A 6,587-nucleotide genomic window follows, 5' to 3' on the forward strand; every position below is an offset into this window, starting at 1 on the left:
AATAATAATAATGATTCTAACCCGCACAATACTAACACGTCGTATCATATAATAATAATAATATTAATAATAATATTATAATAATAATTTATAGAGCGCCGAATATAACAATATATCATTACTACACTAGAGCGCTGTACATAAAAAGGCAATAAAATATCAGACGATATGTATAAAAGACGATGTGCATAGTTGTAGGGCGGAATGAACACTACTCTAGTTCAAACGCTCGTGGGAATAAAACGGTCTTGATTTTGCGTTTGAAAACATATAGCGAGGCACATAGTCTGATAAAAATGGAAGATTGTTCCACAGAATGGCGGCCGAGGAAGAAAAGGTTTTCTCGAAGTAGGTCGATGTTCTGCCTTTTGGAGCTGACAACAGCTTTTGCGACTGAGAACGTTCCGCTCTTCCGGGATTATATATTGTCACTAGCTCACGAAGATACGCTGGTGCACTTCCCTCCACGCATTTGAAGACGAACAGAAGAAGCTTGTATTCAGACCTAAATTTCACGGGTAACCAATGAAGATCGTACTCGGTCACATGGTCCACAATGCGTTTGGCGACAACCTTTTCCAGAAGTTTTGAGAGATATCGGACGATAGTTTTGCATCAGATCGGATTCAAGAGTGTTCTTCTTCGCGAGCGGGGTCACCACAGCTCGCTTAAAGCATTACGGTACCACGCCGTCTAAGAGCGACCGATTTATGATTTCGGCGACCAGAATCGCCAAGTCCGAGAAACATTCCATATGAATCCAAGTTGGTATAGGATCAAGATCGCATGTCTTTGGTCGTGTACCAGATATGAGCTCTTCAATCTCATCAACATTAGCGTTGTATATCGCTTATTGCAACGTCCTCATCGCAAACATGCAAGCGGAGTTAGGGAAGAGATCATAAAGTTGATTGACTACTGGGTCGATTACCGAGTTCATCAGGACTTTACAACAATTAGTGAAACCGGCTAATCGTAGCACTCAAACTTGAGTTGTTTTTAGTTTTTTATTCTCATGGTTTAGCAGACTGAAGACTGCGTGCAATTCCTATGCGGAAATATTCCCGTTTGTAACAGTAGCTTAGTGATCGCAGGAAATCCGTGTAAAATATCTCACCGCATTGATATGGTATGAACAAATTATCGGACTATATACACTACAGTACACAATTGGGTTGACCGAGATCCCTTGTCACGGTCCCGATATATTCACGTTACCCCTACGACTCTCGCGAAACGCCTTCGTTTTATAGCGCATTAAGCCTATAGTGTTAATACACTGTAAAAAATAAAGGTGGGTTTTTAGCTAAAATCGAGGTGGAAACCATAATTACCACGTGTACGAGAGGTGGGTACATGCCATACACCTCTCAAGAAGGTATATTACCATAATCCCTCTTTTTACGAGAGGTGGGTACATGCCATACACCACCGAAGAAGGTATAATAATCTTCCCACCTCCAACAATACATCTTCCACCTCCCAAAACCTCCTATAGAGTGGAGCTTTTGTTGCCTCCTCACACCCAAACTCCATGGAGCGGTAACGGCGGACGCTCAAATTTATAAGCCGTGGAATGCATATTTTTAGTTTTCACCTTCATATGAAAATCGTTTTCGATACCAAGCTATCGTTGTTGTTGTGACAGTATATGTCTTCATCATCATTGGTTTATTAGCAATGAGCTATGAGTTCAATACACCACAAAAATGCGATACAATGAAAAGACAGCCGTATCAAGTTTATTCCAAAGTTCTGATATTGTTATGCGGGGTATCGACATAATAATATACTAAATTATGCAACGCATCAGTTATTTGCGCGGCGATTCCGCGAAGTCAGCTGAGTTTCCGCGGGAACCACATTCTCAAGGGAAACCCCGTTCAACCATCGAGTTTCATAAACACCGGTGAGCTTATGGTTCAACTTACATCTTACTACCCTATTCAGTAAATTTTTAGTCTGTACTCAATAATGATAGTTATAATATTTATTTGGTGTACTAAGTAGTAAGTCGAACACAAAAAGCGAATATAATGATATCTCATGCTGACTGATCAGCCATGTCGGTTACGCTTTAGTTAATCAGAGGCCGAGCCTCGAAGCAGACAGATCGGAGAGACCGCGTTGGCGTCGCATGTCTTCTCCTCTTGAAGTTCGTTGTGAAGCGAATTCTTATGACTTGTACTTATTCTTACTACACAGGAAATAGTTGTACGTTTTTTAATATGAACCGTTTCTTCCTGTTAAGGAATGCGGTATGAACGCATTCGGTTCTTGCTAGCATAAACCCGTATATATAGTTGCTCAACTGTTCCTGTCGTTGTCGGCTGTCTGACGACCGGCCGCCATATTGGAGAATGCAGATTACATTACGCCACGTGAAGAAATGGAAGGTGAGGCGGTAATGGACTAATGAATGAATTTTGCATGCTTCAAACTTGCCTTTTCAAATTTACATGCTTAAGTCAGAGACAGATTTGTTCAGTTCAGTTGAATTAATTGTTTGAAAATTTCAGAAGTAACTGCAATTTATGGTTATTTTCTAATATGAAACCATGCTATATAGTATATCCAGTAGGGAATTGGTGTATACGCAAGCACACTTAAGCGACTGGCAGGCTGACTATCACTAGTAGCTGGGGCTGGGCACAATGATTCGAGTACTCGAACCTGAATCGAGTATTGATTCTTATGATTCGAGTCGAGTAGGAAAATACGATATTTTCGAGTACCGGTACTGATATTACGCTTCTCTCCACTGAATGACTGAAAGTTACTTTATACCCGAAAATTATAGTTTCGATACTAATTTTCACAGTTGAAGCCTTGAAACCTTGATTGGCGGTATCGTAGCATACGAAACCTATAGTACAAAAGCTACCAAGGTTACTGGACGTAGCATATTTCCGAAGTCATGATCATCCAACAGCATTGTCACCAAGTGGGATGAAATCGGTGAAGTCGAAAAAATACCAAAGCATCTTTTATGTGATGGATAAAAGGCATTAAATTCTTGGTGGTGGCATAAACGGTACATATTTCAACTTTGACATCTTACATTCTGTTATGACGTCATAATGAGTGATACTTGATTACTTGACTCGACTCGAAGCATATTACGTGATTCAGAATTGAATCACTCAGGTACTCGATTTTGCCCAGCCCTACTTACAGCATGAAAAGTTCGACTGGCTCACCAAGGCAAAGTAAAGCCTATAAATTCAAATCTGCTCATTTTTGCTGCTTCACCTGTTGAAAAAATGATTGGGGCTCGGTTTCACAAATTTAATCTCCCAATGAAATTTTTATTCTGTTTCACTGCATATTTCAAATTTCGGCTGCTTTGCAGAAAACGGTTTCGTCTTCTGTCCATGAAGACGAGATGAGCATGATTTCCCATCAAAGCGGAATTGGTTGAAAATATGATTGATAGGATGAAGCGCAGAAGCTGACATCGTCGTCCCGAAGACAAAATGATGGATTGTGATCGGTATGTTTTTCTCTTTCTGCTATTTTATCTATTACCTTTGTTGGAATAAAGCTGTTGATTTTGACATAAGCAGTGATCTCTTCAAATATTTGTATTGAGTAGGTAATTTCCATCTATTAATTGCCTCTCATGATATAGGCCTATATAGCTTTCTTCAGTCATGTTGCAATTGCACGGCATCAATTTTTGCACTGTTTTTAATCTATACTAATACGTCATTACGAAGCGACGTGTTGACGCACTCCACTTTGTTGTCTTGTAATGAGTTAATGTTGACCTGTATGTATTCAGTGAAGTGATCAACTTGGACTTATAATATATTTTGTTTTACAGCATCTCAAAATCTAGATCGGATTGTTTCTATACCTACAATTTTTCATAAAGGATATGGCAACTTCTTCCAGGTTGAACAGGTACGGATTTTTATCAATATTATAAGTAGGCCAACCTGTTTGCAGTGTTGGGATGACTCGAGTCATGACTTGACTCGAGTCAGACTCGAGTCACCTTTTTCGCATGACTTGTCTTGACTCGAGTCACTTTGCTGAAATGACTTGACTTGACTTGACTCGGCGTATCAGAAATGTGGATTGACTCGCGACTCGGATCAAAATTCACGAGTCAATTTCAAGTCATCAAGTAATCGGTGTGGATAAAATCACTGTATCTTGCATATATTCGGATTGTTCGCGAAACGCTGGTGTAACCCGTGAGAGCAAATAATCATTCAAATATTGTGCGTTTCACTGAGTCTCGATGGTTCTCTCACAAATAAATTGACCGCAAACGAAGTGATCGAAGCTTACAGCTTACGTTGTCGTAACTCGAGTAGTAAAGTAATAAAATAGCGAAATGTCTATTTCTGTTCTCTGTTCTTACCTTGACCAAACCTCTTGTCTTATTGAAATGGTCTATAGTTAATATAGTTCTCAACCATTGGCGCAGGCTCGAATTGTATCATCAATTGGTAAATGGGTAACGTGTTATATCTTATCAATTCGTTTGTCTATTTTCTATTTTGGCTGGTAACTTTAAACTGAGGCTATGCAAATACGAGGTTCAACAGTTCTGCGTATATGTGAGAGATACAGCGTCTTCTTGCGAGTATATTCAACTCTATATATTCGTTCATCGATTAGGAATTAATGACCACTCAATCTGTATTTCAGACATCTAGCAAATTGCAATGTCGTAATCATGCCTCATACTTCGAAAAGGCAACTTGACTTGAAATGTGACTTGACTCGTGACTTGACTTGACTTGACTCGACTTGACTCGACTTGACTCGACTTGACTCGACTTGACTCGACTTGACTCGACTTGACTCGACTTGACTCGACTTGACTCGACTTGACTCGACTTGACTCAAGTCACCTCCAAAAATCGAATGACTTGACTTGACTCGAGTCACTTTTGAAAATCGATTGACTTGACTTGACTCGAGTCAAAATGTGCAATGACTCGAAATGACTCGTGACTCGAAGGTAGTGACTTGATCCCAACACTGCCTGTTTGCTTAAAATTTGGAATGGGAAAAACTATTCCACTACTGGCACCAAATCGAACTTCAACTGTAGTTGAGTCGTGGAGATTCGGAGACGATTTCAAATACTGAAAATTACGTTTAATAATATTAATTATTGAATTATAAGTATCTCTCAACGTGGTATATTGAACCTTTTTTAGTGAGGTGCAAACCTAAAACCGGTGTTACAAGCACATGCTCTCTTTCAGCTCGGTCCCACAACCCGCAGTTCTAACTCTGGGTCCGTGAAGCACATCTTTATGGTGTTTGCAGACCTCTAAAATTTTAACCTGAATGATAATATAATTTGTGATTTTCTTAGCTCGGGTAAAGCATCACTTCGGATATTTCTAGGCTAGTACAGTGTAGATGTAGTAATTTCAAATCCATGTCAAAGCTACTTCAACCAAGTAGGAAATGAAGGGCTGCAAAGTACTCAAGTAGTTTCAAAAAGTAGATATCAGCAGTTATCCGAGGTTGCTACTTCGAACTCGCCAAGATGTACCTTTGCAACTTGCAAAAAAAGGACTATTGACAAGAGGTGGATGGCGGTTGCACTATTATTGAGCATGATTTGAACTAAAACTTTAGGGGTGTCTGTACGGATGCCTTTCCTTGATGGTTAAGAAAAATGGTCCGCGCCGACAAAAAATTGAGAGCCACTCTACTAAAGGTTACTGTTCACGTTAGCTGATGACTCAAAATGGTCATCACTTCCACCTGGCCAAGTCCGCATATACATTGGCCTATTTGCTATTTGATATCATATGTTGACTGAAAATAGGATCCGCAGTGCCCTGCTGCCGGTATATTTCATAAGCTGATTACTGAAATAACATCAATGTGTGTCTGTGTGTGTGTGTTAAGTGTATGTTTGACCTGATGCTTCTTTCACATAATAATATATTTCTTTGAGACACCCAAATCCGCGTGTCCTACAATTTGCTACGATACAATGAAGAAAGAGTTGAGCGTCTGGTTTGATGTTGAAAAGGTGAAGAATATCGAGAGCTTCCATGAGGCATTTGCAGTGATGCTAGAAATTCATTGGGTCTTCGAAATGCAGTTTCTGACTGTCGTGTCAGTTTTTCTGGCGCGTTTGCCAGGTGTAAAAGACATCAGTACTGCAGCTTATGCCAAACTGGATCACATTCGTGACTAATTTGCAAATAAAGGCATTGGAATGAAGGTGATTTAGTGTTTTGTGAAAGCTTAAAGTGTGGTTATATGCTGTACCTCGAGGATATCCGGGTAGGATGAAGCGGAATCCGGATAGGACAAGGTGGAAAGTTGCCCACCTTATGATGAGGTGGGAAAATAACCACCAGGTGAAATAAGGTAGAAAATTTCCCTCCTCTTCTGAAGGTTTTTTTTGGAACACCTTAAAAGGTGGGCCCAGTTTTTAGAGTGTATATTGATAGTATTAATCAAATAGCACAGAGATCGCCGAAAAAGGACGTTGATTATTATGTGCGTTGGCTCGAACGCTGCTCTTCGGAGCCGAGTATTAAGAACTGATGTTTCAGAATGCTAAAGTCCTACGCCCATTACCATGAATATCCAATCTT

The 6,587-nt window shown here is 39.9% G+C and overlaps 1 long non-coding RNA gene across 1 annotated transcript; it reads left to right on the top strand.

Moving 5' to 3' along the window:
* Positions 1-1,281: 1,281 nt before the first annotated feature.
* Positions 1,282-6,212, top strand: LOC145447815 (uncharacterized). The gene is made up of 4 exons (XR_013917712.1): positions 1,282-2,396; positions 3,353-3,493; positions 3,827-3,906; positions 5,936-6,212. It is a non-coding gene; the product is annotated as an uncharacterized LOC145447815 (long non-coding RNA).
* Positions 6,213-6,587: the final 375 nt, after the last annotated feature.

The sequence above is a fragment of the Botryllus schlosseri genome, chromosome 1 (assembly GCF_051294905.1).
Source record: "Botryllus schlosseri isolate E-star chromosome 1, Bs_hap1, whole genome shotgun sequence".
NCBI lineage: Eukaryota > Metazoa > Chordata > Ascidiacea > Stolidobranchia > Styelidae > Botryllus > Botryllus schlosseri.